Here is a 23,124-nt window from a genome sequence, read left to right as displayed (position 1 = left end):
AGATACTTTCTTTTTTCCATTGTATAGATTTAGCATCTTTATCAAAATAAGATGTTCATAGGTGTGTGGGTTAGTATCAGGGTTTTCAATTCTATTCCATTGGTCTATCTGCCTATTTTTGTGCCAATACCAAGCTGTTTTCAGAACTATGTCTCTATAATAATGCCTGGAGTCAGGGATGGTGATGACTCTAGAAGATCCTTTATTTTACAGAGTTGCTTTGGCTATCCTGGGTTTTTTGTTTTTCCATATGAAGTTGAGTATTGTTCTTTCAAGCTCTGTGAAGAACTGTTTTGGGATTCTGATGGAGATTGGTTTGAATATGTAGATTACTTTTGGCAAGACTCTCATTTTTACTATGGAGATTCTATGTATCCAAGAGCTTGGGAGATCTTTCCATTTTCTGGTATCGTTTTAATATCTTTCTTTAAAAACTCAACATTCTTACTGTACAGGTCTTTCACTTTTTTGGTTAGTGTTACCCCAAGATATTTTATGTTGCTTGTGTACATTGTGAAGTGTGATGTTTCTCTGATTTCTTTCTCATTGTGTTTATCATCTGTACATCGTAGGGCTACTGATTTTTTATTTAATTTTGTGTCCGGCTAATTTGCTGAAGTTGTTTATCAGCTGTAGGAGTTCCCTGGTAGAGTTTTTTGGGTCACTCATGTAGATTATCCTATCATCTGCACATAGTGAAAGCTTGATTTCTTCCTTTCCAATTTGTATACCTTTGATCAACTTTTCTTGTCTTATTGCTCTAGCTAGAACTTCAAGTACAATATTGAAGAGTTATGGAAAGAGTGGACAGTCTTGTCTTGTTCCTGATTTTAGAGGAATCTCTTTGAGTTTCCATTTAGTTTGATGTTGGCCATTGGCTTGGTGTATATTGTGTTTATCATGTTTAGATATGTTCCTGTTATTCCTGTTCTCTCCGAGATTTTTATAATGAAGGGATGTTGGATTTTGTTAAAGGCTTCTCTGGCATGTAGTGAGATGATCATATGGTTTTTCTCTTTCAGTTTGTTTATATGGTGGATTACATTGATAGATTTTCGTATTTTGAACGGTCCTTGTATCCCTGGGTTGAAGCCTACTTGATCATAGTGGATGATTTTTCTGATGTCTTCTTGCATTGAGTTTGCCAATATTTTGTTGAGTAGTTTTTCATCAATGTTCCTAAGGGATATAGGTTTGTGGTTCTCTTTTTTAGTTGTATCTTTGTGTGGCTTGGGTATTAAAGTTATTGTAACTTCGTAAAAAGGGTTTGGCAATGTCCCTTCTGCTTCTATTGTGTGGAACAATTTGAGAAGTACTGGTATTAACTCCCTTTTGAATTTCTGGTACAATTCCGCAGTGAAGCCATCTGGCCAAGGGGCTTTTTTTTTTTTGTTTGGGAGGCTTTTGATGACTGCTTCTATTTCATTAGTGTTTATAGGTCCATTTAAACTCCTTATCTCTTCTTGGGTTATTTTTGGTAAGTGATACCTATCCAGAAAATTGTCCATTTCCTTTGGATTTTTGAATTTTGTAGAGTACAGTTTTTCAAAGTATGACCTGATGATTCTCTGGATCTCCTCAGTCTCTATTGTTATATCCCCAGTTTCCTTTCTGATTTTGTTAATTAACATCCTCTCCATCTTTTGATTAGTTTGGATAGAGGTTTGTCTATCTTGTTGGTCTTCTATAAGAACCAACTCCTTGTTTCATTGATTCTTTGTAATGTCTTCCTAGTTTCTAATTTATTAATTTCAGCCCTCAGTTTGATTATTTACTGGTGTCTACGCCTCTGTGGTGAGTGTTTTCTTTTTTTGTTGTTGTTCTAAAGTGTTCAGTTGTTCTGTCAATTTTCTAGTGTGACTATTCTTCAGTTTCTTCATGTTGGACTTAATGCTATGAACTTTCCTCTTATCACTGTTTTCAGAGTTTCCCATAAGTTAGGGTATGTTGTGTCTACATTCTCATTAAATTCCAGGTAGTCTTTAATTTCACTTTTTATTTCTTCCTGGACCCAGGAATGGTGCAATTGGGTGTTATGCAATTTCCATGAGTTTGTAGGTTTTCTGTAATTTGTATTGCTGTTGAAATCTAATCTTAAAGCATGGTGGTCTGATAAGATACAGGGGGTCATTTCAATTTTTTTGTATCTGTGGAGGTTTGCTATGTTGCCAAGTATGTGGTCAATTTTAAAGAAGGTTCCATATGGCTCTGAGAAGGTATAATCTTTTGTCTTTGGATGGAATGTTCTATAGATATCTGTTAATGCCAATTGGGTCATAACTTGTTAGATCTTTTGTTTCTTTTTTAAGTTTGTGTCTGATGGTCCTGTCTAGTGTTGAGAGTGGGATGTTGAAGTTTCCTACTATAAGTGTGTGTGGTTTTTATGTGTGGTTTGAGCTTTTGTAATGTTTCTTTTATTTTTCAGGTTTATTTAGGTGTTTTTTTTTCTCCAACATTTTTATTTGAATTAGAAACAGGATTGTTTTACATGACAATCCCAGTTCTCTTCTCCCACCTGTCCTCCCCAACCCCTCCAACTAAAACCTTATCTGTCACTTATCTTTTCTGCTCCCCCTGGATTGTGAGGCCTTACATAAGGTGTCATCAGAGTCTTTCGTATCCTTTGGGATAAGACCTAGGCCCATCCCCATGTGTCTTGGCTCGGGGAGTATTCCTCTATATGGAATGGGACCCCAAAGTCCACACCTATGTTTCTTTTACAAATGTGGGTGCTTTCATATTTGGGGCATAGATATTTAGGATTGAGACTTCATCTTGATGGAATACTCCTGTGCTGAGTATGAAATGCCCTTTCTCTCTTGATTGATTTTAGTTTAAAATCTAATTTGTTAGATATTATAATTGCAACACCAGATTGTTTCTTGGGGCCGTTTGATTGGAAAATCTTTTCCCAACCCTTTACTCTGAGGTAACACCTGTCTCTGAAGTTGAGGTGTGTTTCTTGTATACAGCAGAAGGATGGATTCTGTCTTTGTATCCATTCTGTTAACCTGTATCTTCTTATAGGTAGGTTAAGACCATTGACATTGAGGGATATTAATGTCCATTGATTGTTGTTTGTTGTTTGTTTTAGATTTGTTGTTGGTGTTGTTATTATATTTTTATTTCCCCCCTTTTCTTTTGGTGTTGGGTAAAGTTGAAATATCTATTACATATGTGTTTGTGAGTGTAGTTGGATTGGAGTTTTACCTCTAGGACTTTCTGTACATCTGGATTCATGGATATGTATTGTTTAAATCTGTTTTTTTATGGAATATCCTGTTTTCTCCATCTATACTGAGATACCACTGGAACAACCAATTTATTAATAATTTGATTAAAAGATGGAGAATACAATGTAAAGACTTACAAAATATATTTAGTCAAATAGTGGAAGAAAATTTCCCACATAAAGAGTTGGTTACCTCATGTTGAGTAAGGGAGTACTTTTTTATAGGATCTAGGATTTCCTATAATTATGAACATGGACACACTGTACATCGAAGCATCTAATTACATAAAACACAAGCCACTAAATGTAAAAGCCTTGACAAATAGATAATTGCAACATCTCAATTTAAGTTCATTGAACCACTTTGACATCATTGAAATGAATCCAGTGAATTTTAATGTGCTGTTGAATTTGTTTTACAAATATATATATATATATATATATATATATATATTTATTATTGGTTTTTCGAGACAGGGTTTCTGTGTGGCTTTGGAGGCTGTCCTGGAACTAGCTCTTGTAGACCAGGCTGGTCTCGAACTCACAGAGCTCCACCTGCCTCTGCCTCCCGAGTGCTGGGATTAAAGGCGTGCACCACCAACGCCTGGTGCTACAAGTATTTTATTGGATACTTTTGTATCTATGTTTATCAGAGAAGACTTTATTTTCTTTTTTATTGTTATTTATTCTTTGTCCAATTTATTGTTACAACAATAAAATAAGAAAATGAAATTAAGATAATACAAATATAAAAGGAGTCAAATTTGTCACTTTTTAAATTTTATACAAAATTAACTTTGCACAGCATGGCATACATCTTTCAGGAGAAATAAACACTTTTAACATAGTAGAAGTATTGAAAATTTTCATACATAAGTCAGAAGTTCTTCTATGTACCAATAATGAAAATGGTGAAAAAGAAATTTGGAAGTACAGATCAACCACAATAGTTTAAAAATATGTATAAAAATCTTCTTTCAAGGAAGGAGAACATCTTTTCAAAGAAAATGTTACCACAATCAAGAAGGAAGCTGAAGAAAATGCCAGGAGACAAAAGTCCCCCCATGTTCATAGCTTATCAGAAATGACCATGTTACCAAAAGGAGCGTAGAGTTCAGTGCAATCCTCCCTCAAATTCTAATGACAGGATTAGAAAAAAATCATAAAATGTATTACGAAGCCAAAAAGACACATAGCAACTAAATCAATTCTGAGGTAAAAGAACAATGTTAGAATTACCAAATATCTGATTTCAATGGTATCACAGAGCCATAATAACAAAACAATGTGACACTGGCAAAACAAACAAACAAAAAACACAGATCGATAGAAAAGAACAGAGATTCACATATGAATTCATAAAGCACATATGCTGTATTTTTGAAAAAGTTACAAAAAAACATTGCAGAAAATTCTTCTTGCTCCAATTGCACTGAATATTCACATATAGAAGAATGAAACCAGATCCCCATATCTCTTTCTACTCAAAAATTAGGTCAAAATGAAAGCAAAAGTGTTAACACAGGACCTAAAATTCTGCAAGGGTTAGAAGAAAGTACAGAAATCATGTTATAGACTTTCTGAAAAGGACGACACGTGCTCAGGATATAAATTAATCATAAGAAATGGGATCACACAAGCAACAGTGCTTCTGTAGAGCAACAGGAACAACTAAGTAAGTAAAGAGAAGTACACAAAAGGAGACAAAAATCTTTGCTGCCTATTCATCTGCCTGTGGACTGCTAAATAGACTATATAAAGAACACAGAGAATAAAATATTAAGTCAAACAACACAATGAATAAATAGGTAGACAATAAGCAGACAATACCAATAACCAAACAGACATATAAAGTACCAATAACCAATAAACATATAAAAATGTTCACTATCCACAGGCATCTGGGAAGCACAAATGTAAGCTATATCAAGATTTAATGTGATTTCAAGCAGAATGACTATCATACAAAAATAATACAGTACAAAATCAACATATGGGCAATGGAGAACCCTTACTCACTGCTAATGGGAATGTAAACATAATGTCACTATAGAAATTAGAATGGGCTTCCTCAAGAAAGGAAAGATTCCAAATGTGTAAGTAGCAACTCTGTACTCCTGGGAATTTATTCAAAGGAATTTAAACCCATATGCCACAAAGGTACTTTCCTTATTGTGTCCTTGCAGCATCATTTACAATCCAAATGTTGTAGAATCTGCCTATGGCTTTTTCAACAGATTACTAAAGAAGGAAATTGAGTAATATATTTACAATGAGGCTTTATGTAGACATAAAGAATAAATTACAATGCAATTTGTAATAATGAAAACAGGTAGAAATATAATAACAGAAACAGAAACACAAGTAGTACATGTTCTCTCATTTGTGATTGATAAGCCATATATTTTAAACAGATTAGAGAATCACTCACTCACTCACAAACACACGCGCACACACACACACACACACACACACACACACACACACACACACACTCACACATATATAATTTTTCTTCTTCTCTGGTGATACATATGGGAAATGAAGAATTATCTTGGGAAGGCAGAAGGGTAGGATAGGAAACCATGTAAATGCAATGATTGTCAGAATGTATGACATACTCGGATTAATAAATATCTATGTACCTCATAGGTAAGTATGCTCATTTCACAATGCTAAAAATTATTTTATATTTCAGTAATAATTTGTCTTGGTAAATGAATATTTTATAGAACCAATATACAGAGTTTTTTTTATTAGAAACAAGCTTCTTTCACATGTCAATCCCAGTTCCCTCTCTGTCCTCTCCTCCCTTGCCCCCCCAACTCCTTTGTACTCTCTAGGGAGTGGGCAAGGCCTTCCATGGGAATCTTCAAAGTCTGTGATATCATTTGGAGAAGGGCCTAGACCCTCCCCCATGTGACTAGGATGAGAAAGTATCCCTTCATTGAGAGAGAGCTCCCAAAGTCCATTCCTATACTAGGGATAAATACTGGTACAGAGACCCCATAGATTGCCCAGACCTCCAAAATGACATTCTTACTTAAGGGGTCTGGAACAGTCTTATGCTGGTTTCCCAGCTATCAGTCTGGGGTCCAGGAGCAACCCCTTGTTCAGGTCAGCTGTTCCTGTGGGTTTCTCCAGTATGCTCTTGACCACTTTGCTCATCACTCCTCCCTCTTTGCAAGTGGATTCCAGAGTACAGCTCAGTGTTTAGCTGTGGGTGTCTGCCTCTGCTTCCATCAGCTCCCGGAAGAAGGCTATGGGATGGTGCAAAAGGTAGTCATAGATCTCATTATTGGAGAAGCACATTTAAGGTAGCCTGTCAACTACTGCTTAGATTGTTAGTTGGGGTCAAAATCATAGGTCTTTGAACATTTCCCTAGTGCCAGATTTCTCTATAAATCTATAATGGCTCCGTCTATTGTGATATCTCTTTTCTTGCTCTCCTCATTCCTTCCCCTGAATAAATTCTCCTGCTCTCTAATGTCTTGTCTCCCCTCATGATCCCTCCTCTTTTTCTTCTGCTCCCTCTCCCTTCCCCCATGATCTCAATTTGCTCAGGATATCTTGTCCCTTTCCCCTTCTCTGAGGGACCATGCATGTTTCTCTTAGGGTCCTCCTGGTTTCCTAGCTTCTCTGGCTGTGTGGATTGTAGGCTAGTACTCCTTTCTTTGCTCTATGTCTAAAAATCCATATATGAGTGAGTACATACCATTTTTACCTTTTTGTGACTGGGTTACCTCACTCAGGATTGTTTCTTCTAGTTCTGTCCATTTTCATGCAAATTTCAAAATCCCATTGCTTTTTTCTGCTGAGTATTAATCTGGTGTGTAAATGTACCACATTTTCTCCATCCATTCTTCAGTTGAGGGGCATCTAGGTTATTTCCAGGTTCTATCTATTAGAAATGATGCTGCTATGAAACTAGTTAAGCAGATGCTCTTGTTGTATGAATGTGCATCTTTAGGGTATATGCCTAAGAGTAGAATTGCTGGATCTTGAGGTAGACTGATTCCCATTTTCCTGAGGAATCACCATACTGATTTCAAAAGTGGCTGCACCAGTTGGCATTCCCAACAGCAATGGAGGAGTGTTCCCCTTTCTCCACATCCTATCCAGCATAAGCTATCATTGGGGTTTTTGATTTTAGCCATTCTGACAGGAGTAAGATGGTATCTTAGAATTCTTTTGATTACCATTTCCTTGATGGCTAAGGATGTTGAGGACTTTCTTATGTGTCTTTCAACCATTTTAGATTCCTCCATTGAGACTTATGTATTTAGTTCTGTACCCCACTTTTAATTGGATTAGTTGGTGTTTTGGTGACTAGCTTCTTGAATTTGTATATTTTGGAATTGAGCCATCTGTCAGATATGGGGTTGGTGAATATCTTTTCCCATCTGCGGGCTGCTGTTTTATCTTGGTGACTGTGTCTTTTGTCTTACATAAGCTTCTCAGTTCCAGGAGGTCCCATTTATTAATTGTCAATCTCAGTATCTGTGCTACTGATGTGATGTACAGGAAGAGGTCTCTTGTACCAATTTGTTGGAGGGCACCCCCTAATTCTCTTCTAATAGATTCAGTGTGGCTGGATTTATGTTGACATCTTCAACCCACATTTTGTGTATGGTGATAGATATTGATCTATCTTCATTCTTCTATATGCCAGCATCCAAATATGCCAGCATCATTTGTTGAAGATGCTTTCTTTTTTCCATTATACAATTTTAACCTCTTTGTCTAAAATCAGATGTTTGTAGGTGTGTGGGTTAATACCAGGACTTTCAATTTGATTCCATTGGTCTACTTGTCTATGTTTTGCCAATGCCTAGCTGTTTTCAGGGCTTTAGTTATATAATAGAGCTTGAAGTCAGGGATGTTGATGCCTCCAGATGGTCCTCTATTGTACAGGGTTGTTTTGGCAATCCTGGGTTTTTGTTTCTCCATATAAGATTGAAAATTGTTCTTTCAAGGTCTGTGAAGAATTGCACTGGGATTTTGCTGGGGATTGCATTGAATCTGTAGATTGCTTTTGGCAAGATTGCCATTTTTACTATAGTGATTCTACCTATCCAAGAGCATGGGATATCTTTCCATTTTCTGGTATCTTTTTAAATTTCTTTCTTTAAATTCTCAAATTTCTTGCTATACAGGTCTTTCACTTGTTTGGTCAGTGTTACCCCAAGATATTTTATGTTGTTTGTGGCTATTATAAACGGTGATGTTTCTCTGATTTCTTTCTTTCTCAGTCAATTTATCAAGCGTATATAGTAGAGCAAATGATTTTTTGTGTTAATTGTTTATCCTGCCACTTTGCTAAATGTGTTTATCAACTCTAGGAGTTCTCTGATAGAAGTTTTCAGGTCACTTATGTAAACTATCATATCATCTACAAATAGTGAAAGTTTGACTTCTTTTCCAAGTTGTATCCCCTGATCTCCTTTTGTTGTCTAATTGCCCTAGCTAAAATTTCAAGTACAATATTGAAGAGTTATGGAGAGAGTGGTCAGCCTTGTCTTGTTCATGATTTTACAGGAATCAACTTGAGTTCCTGTCTATTTAGTTTGATGTTAGCTGTTGGTTTACTGTATATTGATTTTTATTATGTTTGGGTGTTTTCTTGTTATTCCTGATCTCTCAAGACCTTTATCATGAAGGGGTGTTGTATTTTATTAAGAGAAAATGTCTTTGAAAATTGTTGGTGGTCTCTGGATGTTATAGACCATGCTGGGATGGGATCCGTGGGACCTAGTCCTCAGTTCACTCTGAGAAGGTTACTGGAGGGTAGCCTGGAACCTGATCCAAGCTTACCTTATTCCATGGGCTGGCAGTTGCTGTGTGATGTGGACCCTGCTGGGATGGGATCCATAGGCCGCTGCTCTCCCAATATATAGAACTTTAAGGCTATAAATTGCTTTAATATACCAAAATATGATTATTAGACATCATATGTTAAAATAAATATTTACAATAAATGGTATATATGAGTTCTAATCAAATTATCACCATTTTAAAAATATATTTTATTAATTTGATTCACTTAAGAATCATAATTTCTGGAGTTTTACAAAGAAAACTCTAAAAAAAAGATTGATAGAAATTTCCAACAAAATTTCAAGTTTTCATCAAGTAAAGAAAAATTAACTTCATTAAAATTGTTGATATTTTACTTTGGTTCTTTCTCTTTACATGCACCTGTTTCCGTGTTTTTCTGTTTCCCAAATTTCAGTACAGAATCGGACAGCTTTGGGAGAGTACACATTTTCTCAAACCTATCATATTCCAGAGATGTGGAGAGTAGAACTTCTCAGTGGATTTGAAATATTTTCTAAAATTGGATCAGAAAATCCTTTTAGCACCTTGTATCCTAGTAAAGTAGAAGCTTAAAGGATTGAGAACAAATCCACTTCCCTCAATCCTATTAAAATGGCTGGATTCTTGTAGTGCCAAAATAGATCCTGTGCTTTGCTAAACTGAAAAGCTGATTCTGTTTCGTTGGTTAGGTAGGGAATATCTTGAATTTGGACCTAGAGCTTGGTGTTTGATCCTCATTTCAATTATTCTATGACAAGTGAAAAAAAACTGAATAATGGTTAATGAATTGACAAAAAAACTGTTTCAAACATGTTTCCTCAATTTTTCCACTTTGTTTCTTGTACAAAGTATGATGACTACTAGTTTCATTAAAATTTATTTATTTTTATGTATATGCATGTTTACCTACATGTAGGTATGAGCACCTTGTGTGTGTAATCCTGGGGCCTGTGGCAGTTAGATGAGAACATCAGATCCCATACAGGTGGTTTACAGTTGTGAGCCTCTGTGTGCATGCTGGGAATTGGTCCCAGGTGCTCTTCACGAGTAGCCAGTGCTCTTAAAAACAAAGCCCACTCCAATCCTATCATATATTCTTTGAAATTATTTTCACCTTTTCTCAATGTTCTAATTCTTAAGAGTTAGCAAAAGTCATAATAAATGTGATTTCACTAATTTTCCATGAATATGTGTTAAAATGTGAAAGTCTGTACATGTGAGTATGTGTGCATGTCACAAATCTGCTTTCTTATGCTTAAATCATCACAGTGATTATTAATTCATATCTTCCTATTTATAAATTTTTTTTCTGTTTTAATTTAATTTTTGACAAATGAATACCTTTTAACAGTATCAGGAAGAGTTCTGTATATGATGTTAACCACAATGCACCCACAGATTTGCTTAGGAGAGAGATTTCTCTGTAGCTAGTGAAGTAGGTATGGAGAACCAAACCTGCATAGGTGCTTGGCTTTATCGCTGACTATCATCACTCATCATTTCAAACCATAACTCTTATGACGCTGCTAGAACCATTTGATCCTTTTAAAAATGAATATATATATATATATATATATATATATATATGAATAAACACACAAGTGTGCATTTGTAAGTGTATGTGTATCCCTACCAGCTTGAAGTTTTATCTGTAGGTAAGTGATAATGAACTTGTTTAACATGTGTAACTTCCTACCTTCAATCTGGCAAACATAAAACAACAACAACCCTAAACTCACACCAGTGAAGAAAAAAAATACTTGAAGGCTGAAGTAGCACAATATATAAAAGACACAGAGACAGATATTGGAGTTCAAGCTTCAAGCAGAAGATCAGAAAAGCAAATAGACAGTCACTAGTTCTTAAGGGACCATCCTCAAACTTCTCCCGACTTCACTGCTCCTCAGATTCACTCAGATTACTATGCTCTCCACAACGGGGTTAAAGACTAACTCTCAGACTGAATGCCAGCTCTGAGACCCTGCTCCTGTCTTATATGCCTCCTTAATTCTGGGACTAAAGGCATGTGATCCCAAGTGCTTAGATCACCTTTGTGTGGGCTGTTTCTTTTAGTACTTGATCAATTTTGTGTAGCTCATTGTGGCTTTGAAATAATCGAGATCCATCTACCTCTTAATCCTAAATCCTGGGATTAAAGGTATGTGCCACCACTGCCTGATCTCTATAGCTTGAGGCTGGCTTTGCTTTCTGAATCCTCAGGCAAGCTTTAATAAATCATAAACAATACATCACAACAGGCTGACTATTGCATTTGGTACATTTATGGGATCCACAAAAGCATTAAGTAAATATAGCTAAATTTTATTTGGCAGTTACAATTTCTTCTTAGCTTATTTTCATTAAAATCATACCAATATCTCAGGAAATTAATATTTTTATTGTGCCGTAACTGTTAAAACGACCACCAAGAAGAGCTTGCTGTAGAATTTTCCAGCTGGCAGTGCTAATTTTGCAATCATCCTAAACAAAATCATGAACCTGCCAAGAAATCCATCCTTTTACAAGCCTGAAAGAGGAGAGTACACATAGGCTGATAAGCATTAGATGTACCTTCCAATCACATGATTTTATGTCATTTGGGGCATCAAACTGTAGAATTTTCTCCTGGTACAAATGTGTTTTAAAATACTATTACATTTCTTACTAATGTTAAAATATCTATATCAATTTTTACAAAATTATTAGACCATGGAATATTGAAGTTTTCTTGTTTTTAGGTTTTGGATCATATTTTATACCTTGAATATTTATACTTGCATACAATGCATCTTGATCATTTTTGCCCTCAACTCCTCCTCTTCAACTTGCCATTGCCTCTCAAAATATTTCCCTCTCAACTTCATTTTATTCCGATCAAATCCAATTATTATTGCTTTTATGGATGTGAATATGGGGTCATCCACCCTGGCACAGGCAAACTACCAAGGGTCACACCGCAAAGAAGATGATTCTCCCTCCCCTGGCAGTCATAGCTGTAGACAATTCCTTACCTGGATGCATTGCCTTGGGATGACTCCCAGCTCTGAGCTGGAGATTTTAATTGGCTTGCTAGATCTTCTGTAAGTCTTGTGCTGCCAACCATAGCTGTTGTGTGTTCTGGTTTGCAAATGCCATATCATATCGAGAAGGCCGTGCTTGATAGCACTCCTCCCATCCTCCAGCTTTAATTCTTTCTTTGCTATCTTCCTTGGTGTTTCCTGGGACATGGATCAGGGAGACAAGAAATAAATAGATATCTAATCTGGTGCTGAAGGCTCACAGTTGCTTATTGTAAGCTTACTGGACAGTTAGGAGTCTGTATTTACCACTAACCACTGCCATAAAGGGCTTCTCTGTCTAAGTTGGAAAATGGCACAATTCTATAGTTTTAAACTTGAGTCTCTAGGCCATCTCTTATTCTTTTATGTAATTTACATGTTTGATTCTTATCTGTAGTATTGGGAACTTACAAAGTTTTATAAGCAGTAGTTTATTCTTCAGTTGTCCTAGACCCTGACATTAATACAAACCATTTCAACAATAGTTCTCCGTATGTTAAAAGCAATTTGTGTATTCAGAAAACTGAATCATTTGCATAAATATCTGTTACGTATCAAATATAAAAACTCTAAAATTCTGTATAAATATAGTCATGACATCAGGTAAACACAGCTCTTCTTTCCTATGTAATTTAATTATGTTTTCGAAGAACCAGAAAGAATATAATAATTATCCCACATAGCGAAGTTTAAAGAACATTATAGCCACCAATATAATAGTACTTTCAGCTTCCATTCACTAAGTCTGAAAGTTATATCTCATAGTATGTTGGGAAGTCTTGATAGATGTTACAGTCTATCATGGCCTGGCAGCTTTCTCAAAATCTCTGAAACATGGAGGACTTCCTCCCCAGAGAGACTTCCTGATATCTGCTCTTATAGGATCATCAAACTTATCGTAAAGCTATCTCTAAGTGTGGATGCCTGACTCACCTTTATCATGACCCTTGGCACAGTTTCCTGCTAGTAACTTTCCCCACCTTGAAAATATGGTAACTAAGACTTGTATTAGGAGCCTTGCTCTAGGATCCTGCTTCCACATAGGAAGCCTTAAGATAGGAGCAAGTCACTTAATGCAAATTAGGGTTTGTTCCCAGTCTTTCCAACCCTTTGTATTCCCTAAACCCTGGAATAAAGTTGAGCTGATTTATTGGAGTCATCTCCTGGAGAGCTGTGGCCATTGTACCTGCAGCTGTCACAACCCTGTTTTCCACTTCTGCTTCCTCCAGCCTCATGGAACAATGAACCAAAGATCTGGAGAAAGAGGCAGAACCACAATAGTATTAAACAAAATTCACCAGATTAAAATGGACTTACCATAAAGGAATAGTTTTGTTTTAAGTATGGGATGTGACCTTAGAACATTGGTTTTCGGAAATGAAGGAAGCCAATTTCAAATGGAAAATGAACAAAGCTGTATTGATGGTGCCAGAGGGAAGAAATCAGTGAAGGTCCAAAGAAATATCTGCTAGGTACTGAAGTGGGAGACTCAATGGCTGTTAGAATCTATTTTTAATGACTTTTCTAATAATAAAAAGTAAGTCATGCTATATAGAATAATTTTTAAAAGTATCTTGTTTAGAATTGTAGAATGTTTAATAAGACTGCTTGAGGAATGTCATTTTAAATACTAGCTAGGATCACAGTCCCAAGAAGAAAGTGGACTTTCAGGAAGAGCGAGTTAACTAAGGACCAGTGTGCATAGTAAATAGAAAACTCCACAGATAAGCAGCCAGGAAGCCCCAGTTATTTTGTAGATCTTATGGTATTTATTTTGACTCTTTGCCCTGGAGCTTCCTGTAACAAATATCTAGGCAGAGCACAGAATTAATACAAACCATTGAAGTGAGGAATTGAACAGTGAGATCTGTGCACATTTCAATTCTTTCCTCTTTCAATTCAGAAAATAAGCAGGTACCAGAGAACATAAAGCCATTGAGGCAGGAACAGTCAGTGTGGTTTTAAAGATCCATTTTTGTTTTACATATACTTACTGTGTGTTATGTGCATAAAATAGATACTTCACTTTCTAGAAATGTGGTTTTGCATAGCAAAGCAAATATAATAAAATATAAGGATGAAAGAGAAGAGTGAATGAAAGAATGTGATTTTAATGAGTTGCCATATATATTAGTTTTCAGAGTTTTTCATAATGAAATAAATACCTCAGAGTAGGTGTCTTCAACAACTGCAGTGTATTGTTGCTTAATTCTACAAGACATAAGTCTAAGACATGAGTGATGACAGAATTAGTTACTCCCCATGGCCTTCTCATATTGATTGGCAGCCAGCCAGCTTCTTGCTCCACCTTCAGATGATTGTCATCTGTATCTATGTGTCACCTATGTTCTCAGAGGATATAAATTTTCTGTTATTAGATTAATTTATATCACTAAATTTTTAAAAGTCTTCTACCTTCAAACACAGTCACATTCTGAAATACTGGGAATTAGTGCATCAATATACAGATTTGGGGAAGGAGTACACAGTTCAGCCTATAGCTCTGGCCTTTTGACTGTCAAAATGTTGTTGTCAAATGTTGCTGAATTTACCCTGCAAAGCAAGGAAGAATTAACTGATACCAGTATCTGCTGAAGATCTGAACCTTACCTGTGATTTCTCTGGAGGTACAAGTGTAAAGCCTGAAGAGTAAGTGTCTCTGAAATGCATTGATAAGATGAACCTTACAGAAGCCATCCATCCCATTTCAAAAGAGAAGACTCAGAAAGAAGAAATCAGCTGTACATACCCCCAAAGAGATCCAAACTTTAAAAACTTCCTTGTATTTTAATAATAGATTTATGTTCTAAAAGTCTGATTTTCATACTTCTTTCTAGCCTGTACCCTCTTCTATCCTTTTCTTCAAAACTGGAAGTGTGCCTGCCCTTAGCCCCATGTCTTCCAGGATTCTGACAAGATGACTGATAAACCTATGAGTCACATAAATCAACCATGCTCTCTACAGAGCATACTTGCTTATTTTCTTCTTTGCAATGTGAACTGTCTGAGAACTTCCCACACTTTTCAGCTCTCATTCTTTTTGTTTAATTATTTATTCATCACTTTAGAAAAACCAAAGCTGCATCTTTGAGTCTTATCTTAAAAATATTCTCAGGTACAGAAATCCATCCAAATTTGTCACTACAAAATCAACTTTCCACAAAATTTTAGAGCACAAACCAGTTGCAATCATCCTAGCTTCATGCATTAGTCACCTTTAAGTTTCCAAAATCACAATTTACTCTCTTTCTGTACCATTAGCAGAATCACATCAACAATTACTTTAGGCAAATCCAGCCATTTTCCTTTTCACGTGTACCACAAAACTGTTACATATGAGCCCCTTGGTATTCTCTTTCCAAGACATTGGTAAAGTTTTAGGTATTTTCTCTAGCAACACTCCAACTTTCAGCTAGCAAAATCAGTGTTAATGTGCTAATACTTCCACAAAAATACAAAGTATAATCTGAGCTGTATAAACCAAGTAATTGATTTTCTTCATCTTTCTGCAGGCTGCAAATCCATGATCCAGTATTTAGCAGAATTAATTTCTCTTGAGACTTCTTTTTTTATTTAAATTTATTTATTTTACATAACAACCACAGTTGCCCCTCCCTCCTCTCCTGCTATAAACACCCCCCTCCACTCCTCCTCTGTTTCTGTTCAGAAAGGGACAGGCTTCTCATGGGTATGAACAAAGCATAGCATATCAAGTTAAGGTAGGACTAAGCCCCTCCCCTTGCATTAAGGCAGCTGCAAGGCAATTCAGCATGAAGAACAGGTTCCTAAAAGCTAGACAAAGCATTAGGGATGGGAACTGCTCCCACTGCTAGCAGTCGCAGAAGTAGAACAAGCTACACTTCTGTCACATATATGTAGATGGCTTACACTGGTCCCATGCAGACTCTCTGGCTATTCTTCCAAACTCTGTGAGTTCTTATAGGCCTGGATTAGTTGTTTCTATAGGTTCCCTTGCGATGTCCTTAATGCTCCTGGCTCATAAACTCTTTCCTCCCTGTAGATTCTTCAGCAGGATCTCCAAGCTAAGCACAGTACTTGTCTCTGGGCTGAGGTGACTTTTGAGACTCTGTGCCGTGCTGCTGCTTCTATGTGCAAATGTCTCCTTATCTTATAATTACAACTGTTGGATTACACTAGGACTCAGTCATGAGTTTATTATCATGATTACATTTTCCTGGTTATATGTAAGAGTCAAACCTCAGCATCTTTTTTGTATGCTGGCAGACCTTTCAGGTTGGATTCCCAGTCGCTTTGAATACTTGAGAAACTTGTAAAATCATGTCTTTATCTCATGCATCTACTGCCTCAATCAAGGGCACCTCTTTTAGTAGCTTCTTGGGGCATTTTCTAAGGAAAACATGATGTGTTTGGGGGATATTTGGTGTACTGTTTAAATGAGCAATCTCAGCCTACCTATTTGGTTTTGAATCCTTCTTTAAGTTGTGGAGAAGGCATTGGAAAGAGCCACACTTCAAGACTTCCTAGTACAGCCATCATCTTTGAGTGTTAATTTTTTGTCCAGGGCTCTTATGAGAAGAAACATAGAACCTTGGAGATGAGAAAACAGGTTCACTTCTTTCATTCAGTAACTATTTTTCTCAAGAAACAATTAAACTTGGCTCATGTTGTAATACTAATTGAATGACTAATCATAAAGCATCACATTATTGTATAGTCTAAGGCACATATTTTTAAAAATGTCTTACTTGTGTTTTGCAATATTTGTAATATTCCAGTTAAGGTAGTAGTATGCAGGAAATATCAATGAAAATAATTAATCAGATAGTGAATATACATTTTTTCTAATATACCTCAGGACAGTTGATTTATAAATGTACAAAGTTTGTGCAAACAAATTTATATGATATATATATATATATATAATATATATATATATATATATCTGTTATTTAAATTTGAGCTTTGATAGTTTCCATTGTAAATCTTTCTTATGATGTTGGTAGTCTTGGTGGACACTCAATCAAGTCTTTTTGAAGGTAAACAAGTGGAATATATGCTGTTCTGTGTTGCTAAGCTGCAGTTCTCAAGACGTTAAGTGTAATATATGTATTTTCAATATGAAAATTTTTATACCTAATGAGTTCATTGGAAATTACCCTGTCCTAGTCTGAGAGGCTTTATTTGTCAAGAGGGAATTTGAAGAATCTTCCAAGAATCTGAGAAGGAGAACCGGACTTTGGGACTCATGAAGCATTTCCAAACTCCCCTCATCACATAGCATTCATGACTTTAAGTAGACATTCTAATGTGCTAGCACTTTACAGCACAATTAATGTTCAGTTTTAAATTTTTACCTTTATGCATCTACTTAAGATTGTAATTACATGTTTTGTTGAATTATTAATTAAGCATCTGCTTTGAAATTCAAATCAAGTTATTTGACTTTATAACCTTACACAAGCAGGATTACATCAGTGACCATGAAGTATCTCTAGGCTTAGTTTGGCCATTGTTTAAGTTTATTCTAAAACCTGAGTTATTGGGTTTGTGAGAAGAAAACGTCAACTTTTGCTATATTAACAATAAAAGGTTGTTATTCTTTTACAGAAAACATAGTCAAATATGGCAAGCACGGTCAAATACAGCACTGGGATTAGAGGGAAGCTGCTATCGTATCATGTACTGTCATGTGAACAGCCCCTGGAAACTCCCTTCCATGTGTCCTAAAACTCTCATTTCATTATTTGTGCTTTGTTCCATGAATCCTTTCAATCATACAGTGTCTCCCTATGCCTTTGTCTTTCATCTAACAATATATAAAATCAATGAGTTCATGAGGAATTTAATCCATGGCATGCCTTTTGTTGATGTACCCCTAGCCTTGTGCATAACATTAATAATACTACCTAAATCTTTCTTAGTCTACTATGTACTAAATACTGCATTTTACAACTTACATTTTATTTTAATTCCTAAATTTGAAATATTAATGTGTCTTGTGTAGTGAATTAAGTGCTTGGTCTTCTGATCACCAACAAACAACTTACACAAATATCAGGAGGACTCAGTGGTATGCCTGGTAATTACAAGTTATGATGAGATCTAGATTTTTCACATATTGATCAGTCATAAAATGAAATCTCATATTTTATTTTGACCCTTTGGATATGTCAGTAAAATCATGAATGAAGCTTAATATAATAATCTGTGAAAGGATACAGAATTAGATACATCTTAGAAATGAAGTTACTACTGACTGTTTTCAATACAGTGTATATTTTATTATTTCTACATATTTCACATTATAAATTTATGTCATTGGTTGGGTTTACATCAGTTAATATAAATCTGTATGTGTCTCTGTAAAGGACATATGTAATCATTAGAATCATGTGCAATCAGACTTATCCTCCTTGTCAAGAGTGTATGAAAGAGACAAAGTTTGGCTCTGTTTCCTACCATTGTCTATTGCTGCTTTAAAAACACATTAATTGTACTAGGGTCATGTTTAGTGCTGATGGAAGACTATTAATAAGAACCCATGAAAATGAAGTGTGTCCTCTTGGGGAATTTTCCCAGATATTATTTAGAAATCTCAAGCTATAAGCACTGAAATAGTGGGACCCAATCTATTGATGAAGACTGAACACAGGTTAACCAGGACTGAATTTGTATTGCTGGACTTTATTTCCATGGACCTTTTTGTACCTGACCAGTATGTGCTAAACACAGATGACATGATTGGAAATTACTTGCCCAGTAATTCTCATTAACTATCTCTGATTGTCACCTGCTCAATCTGGACTACCATGCTCCTTCCTATGGTATAAATAATATGCCAGATAGCTGTACACAGAAAGTTACCCTAACTGAAAAAAAAAAATACTTCTCCAAAATAAAGACTTAACATCTCATTTTTCTGAGTTACAGGCGATACTCTAATGACTGATAAGCTTCTCCCCTCTTTTAGTATGCTCAATAAACTGTTTATCGTATTCTTTGTTAAAAGGAAAACTCATTCTACTGACTAACCCTTTCCACTCTACCTTAGTGGTAAGGCTAGTATAGTTAGTTCCCTTCAAGATTGAATGTTCTGAATTCATTTCTAACATTTGTACAGGTTTGCAGGTTCTTGGAACAAGATGATAGGTCTGATCATCAAAACCTTCTTTAGTTCCAAGGAGAAAGTAATCTGATAGTGTTGAAACTAAATAAAACAAAACAAAAAACAAAAACCCAACTAAACAAAACAAAATCTTTGAGCTGTTTAATTTTGTACTGTATATTCTTGTTATGCTAAAAGAAACTGTCCCTTTCTTGTTATTATATTTTTTACTTCTACTTAACAATAAAAGTTCTTTGAAAAGAACTTACACAATATTACCACTATGTTCTTATTTTTAGATGTTGAAAACCATTTTTGCTTTATTTTATTTAACTTTTTTATTTAATTTTTACAAATTATAATTTCACTTGTCAATTCCTTCTCCCTCTCCTCCCTCCATCCCCAATCCCCCACCATCTCCTTCCCCACTCTGCTCTCAAAGTCCCTTCTTACACCAGGGAAAAATACTGATCCACTACCAGAGGCCACATAAGGTTCAGGGGCCCCCTCGTTGACATCCACTTAAAGGGGTCTGGATCAGTCCCATGATGGCCTCCCAGACAGTAGACTGGGGGCCATGTGCTCCCCTTGTTCATCCAGCTGTTTCATAAGTTTCACCAGCCTGATCCCGACCCCCTTGATCTTCATTTCTCTCTCTCTGCAACTGGGTTCCAGAGTTCAGCTCAGTGTAAAGCTGTGGGTGTCTTCCTCTGCTTCCATCAGCCACTGGATGAGGGCTTTAGGATGGCATATAAAGTAGTCATCAATTTCATTATAGGAGAAGGATATGTAGGGTAGCCTTTCCACCACTGCCTTGATTGTCAGTTGGTGTCATCATTGTAGATCTCTGGAAATCTCCCTAGTGCCAGATCTCTCCTCGGACCTATAATGGCTCCCTCTGTTGATATCCCTCATTCTGCTCTCCTCTATTCTTCCCCCAACTCAAACATTCTGTTCCTCCATTTCCTCATCTCCCCTACTCTTCTCCTCCTCACATTCTGCCAGCTCCCTCTCCCCTTCTTGCTCTGAATTAGCTTAGGAGATCCTGGGCCTTCCCATGCTCTGGGGACCATGCATTTTTCTCTTAGAGTCCTTCTTGTTTCCTAGTTTCTTTGGTGAAGAGGATTGTAGGCTGGTGATCCTTTGTTCTATGTCTGAAATTCATATATGAGTGAGTACATACCATGTTTGTCTTTTTGTGACTGGGTTACCTTACTCAGGATGGTTGTTTCTAGTTCCATCCATTTGCCTTCGAATTTCAAATTTCCTTTGCTTTTTTTCTGCTAAGTAGTATTCCATTGTGTAAATGTGCCACATTTTCTCTATCCATTTTTCAGTTGAGGGGCATCTAGGCTGCTTCCAGGTTCTTTCTATTACAAACAATGCTGCTATGAACATGGTTGAACATATGTCCTTGTTGTATGAAGGTGCATTATTTGGGTATATGTCCAAGGGAGGAATTGCTGGATCTTGAGGTAGACAGATTCCCATTTTCCTAAGCAACTGCAATACTAATTTCCAGAATGGTCTTACAAGTTTGCACTCCCACCAGCAACAGAGGAGTGCTCCTTTTTCTCCACATCCTCTCCAGTATCGATTGTCATTGGTGTTTTTGATTTTAGCCATTCTGGCCGGTGTGGCATGGTATCCCAGAGTTGTTTTGAGTTGGATTTCTCTGATGGCTAAGGATTTTGAACACTTTCTTAAATGGCTGAAAGACATTTTGATTCTTCTGTTGAGAATTCTCTATTTAGTTCTGTGCCCCACTTTTTAATTTCATTGATTGGTGTTTTGGTGGCTAGCTTTATGAGTTCATTGTATATTTTGGAAATCAGCCCTCTGTCAGATGTGGGGTTGGTGAAGACCTTTTCCCATTCTGTGGGCTGTTGTTTTGTCTTACTGACTGTGTCCTTTGTCTTACAGAAGCTTCTCAGTGTCAGGAGGTCCCATTTATTAATTATAGATTTCAATGTCTGTGCTACTGGTGTAATGTTCAGGAGGCGTTCTCCTGTACCAATATGTTCAAGGGTATCTCCCACTTTCATGGGCTCAGCCATTAAAGGCTAGCCTCAAAACCAAAAATGCATTCTTATTTTTAACCAATTATTTTGTCACATTATTTCCTCAATGTAATTCTTACTGTTCTTACTGATATTCAGTATAGTAAATATATGTTATAGAGACCTGGATGAAGGGATAGTGATGTGACTCTATTTTTAGAGCATTTACCTAGCATGTATGAGGTCCTGGGCTTGCAGCCTATTGCAAAAGAGAAATTTGGATGGAAATAAATTGCTTTTAAATTCCACCTATCCTTGGTATCATGCTATTATGCTTTCATTCCTTGTTGTATTATTTACCAGTCACTAAAGGATTAATATTGTCCACCTATGACCATTGCACAAGCTTTGAGAACTGTATTAAATAGCCCATCTTTTCTTCTGCTTTTTCTATTTCAGAAAGTACTTAATATTCAAATAGGCTGTGTCCTTTCACTTATTACACCATTTTATGACATTTCCAGTGTTATGTTCATTACTTTATCCTATATAACTTATAATAACAGTAACTTTCTCCAGATAAACTTTATTACATATAAAACCTTCAGATAAAAGAAACTAGTGGCAAAACACTGTAATCTCACTCCTGAGTTAGTGAAAGGAAGAGGATTGTTTGTAAATTCAAGGCCAGTTAGACAAATAAATTGAGGAAAACACCTGAAACATCTAACTTGAATATAAATGGTTATATTTTTAAAATCAATAATATTCTCTTCAGTCACATAAGTTATTTATGAATCTTGGGGTTTGCAATTGTTGTGACTCAGACTCTAATTGGAAATGCTTTCTGTTTCACTAGCACAATAACTGTGTGTGAACATTGTAACAAATGGTCCACCTTTGAAATCTTACTCTACATATGGTATTATACCTGATAATTAGAACATATTTGCCTCCTCTTACTCATCCACTGTCAGTCCACAATATTCTGAAAGACAATTTTATATCTGCCTCCTTAGCTTTTTTGTATCCATCTTGATTTGAGGACTATTTAGCTAATTCTTTGTGCCCTACTTGACTGATTACAATGAGTTATGAACATCATTTGCTTCATGTATTTGATATACGTATCCACCAGAGTAGTTCTGGCACATAGTAATAATTAAACAATTATGTGCTATTCATATTAATCCGGCTTACCACAGCACCACTATTATCATATCATTCTGCCTAGCCCTTTGCTTATTTCTCGTCTTCTAAAAAGTTCTTCTGTATTTGAATGCTCTTTTCCCTCATCTTGCTTGTGCTTCACCTCCCATAATCATTTCGTTCTTCCATCCGTGCTTGTGAGAGTCTGGGCTTCCCAGTGTCAGCTGACATATCCACTCTGCTTGTCAGTTCTATCATGTGTCACTTTCTTTCCCTTTATTGATAATTACAGACTTTCTTTTGTATTCTGAAATCTCTCCAACCCTGTCATGTTCCCATTCCTGTTTCACAGTATAAAATTTAAGCATTTAGGTGTCTGTTAACTTGTTTTCCAGATTTCCTGTTAAAAAATTCACCTGGCCATGAGTCAGGTGAAAACATTTCCTGTTTTGCCTGTGATGATGAACAGTTGCTTTTCTGAACTGAAAGCCATTGCTTGGCCTTAGGTATTCTGCTTTCTTCTAAGTCTTCGGCAAGACTTTATTAGCCATGTTTGTTTCTTTTCATTGGAATAAACAGATTTTAATATGTACTATGGTCTAGTACAGCCAGTTCAGCAATGGAAGTCTATAATTACACTCTTTCCTTTTTCAGGATCTCTTTGCTTTTTCAGGATCTCTCCACACCTCATTACTCCACAATCACGTTTCTATTTTCCCTTCAACAACATGGTAAGTGAAAAATTGAATGGTTAGTTACAACAATAGTTTACCTTTAGTA

General features: G+C 36.1%; 1 long non-coding RNA gene across 5 annotated transcripts in view; it reads left to right on the top strand.

Annotated features, from left to right (window-relative positions):
• LOC113834355 overlaps positions 1-23,124 on the top strand; it is a 100,284-nt gene that overhangs the window by 7,844 nt on the left and 69,316 nt on the right. For all 5 annotated transcript variants that reach the window (XR_003482833.2, XR_003482832.2, XR_003482831.2 and 2 more), the window contains exon 2: positions 22,999-23,075. This is a non-coding gene — a long non-coding RNA (uncharacterized LOC113834355). The remainder of the gene's footprint in view (positions 1-22,998; positions 23,076-23,124) is intronic.

Source organism: Cricetulus griseus, chromosome 2 (genome assembly GCF_003668045.3).
Source record: "Cricetulus griseus strain 17A/GY chromosome 2, alternate assembly CriGri-PICRH-1.0, whole genome shotgun sequence".
Classification (NCBI taxonomy): Eukaryota; Metazoa; Chordata; class Mammalia; order Rodentia; family Cricetidae; genus Cricetulus; species Cricetulus griseus.
Note: the sequence above shows the minus strand (reverse complement) of the source record. Positions and strands in the feature narration are given on the sequence as shown.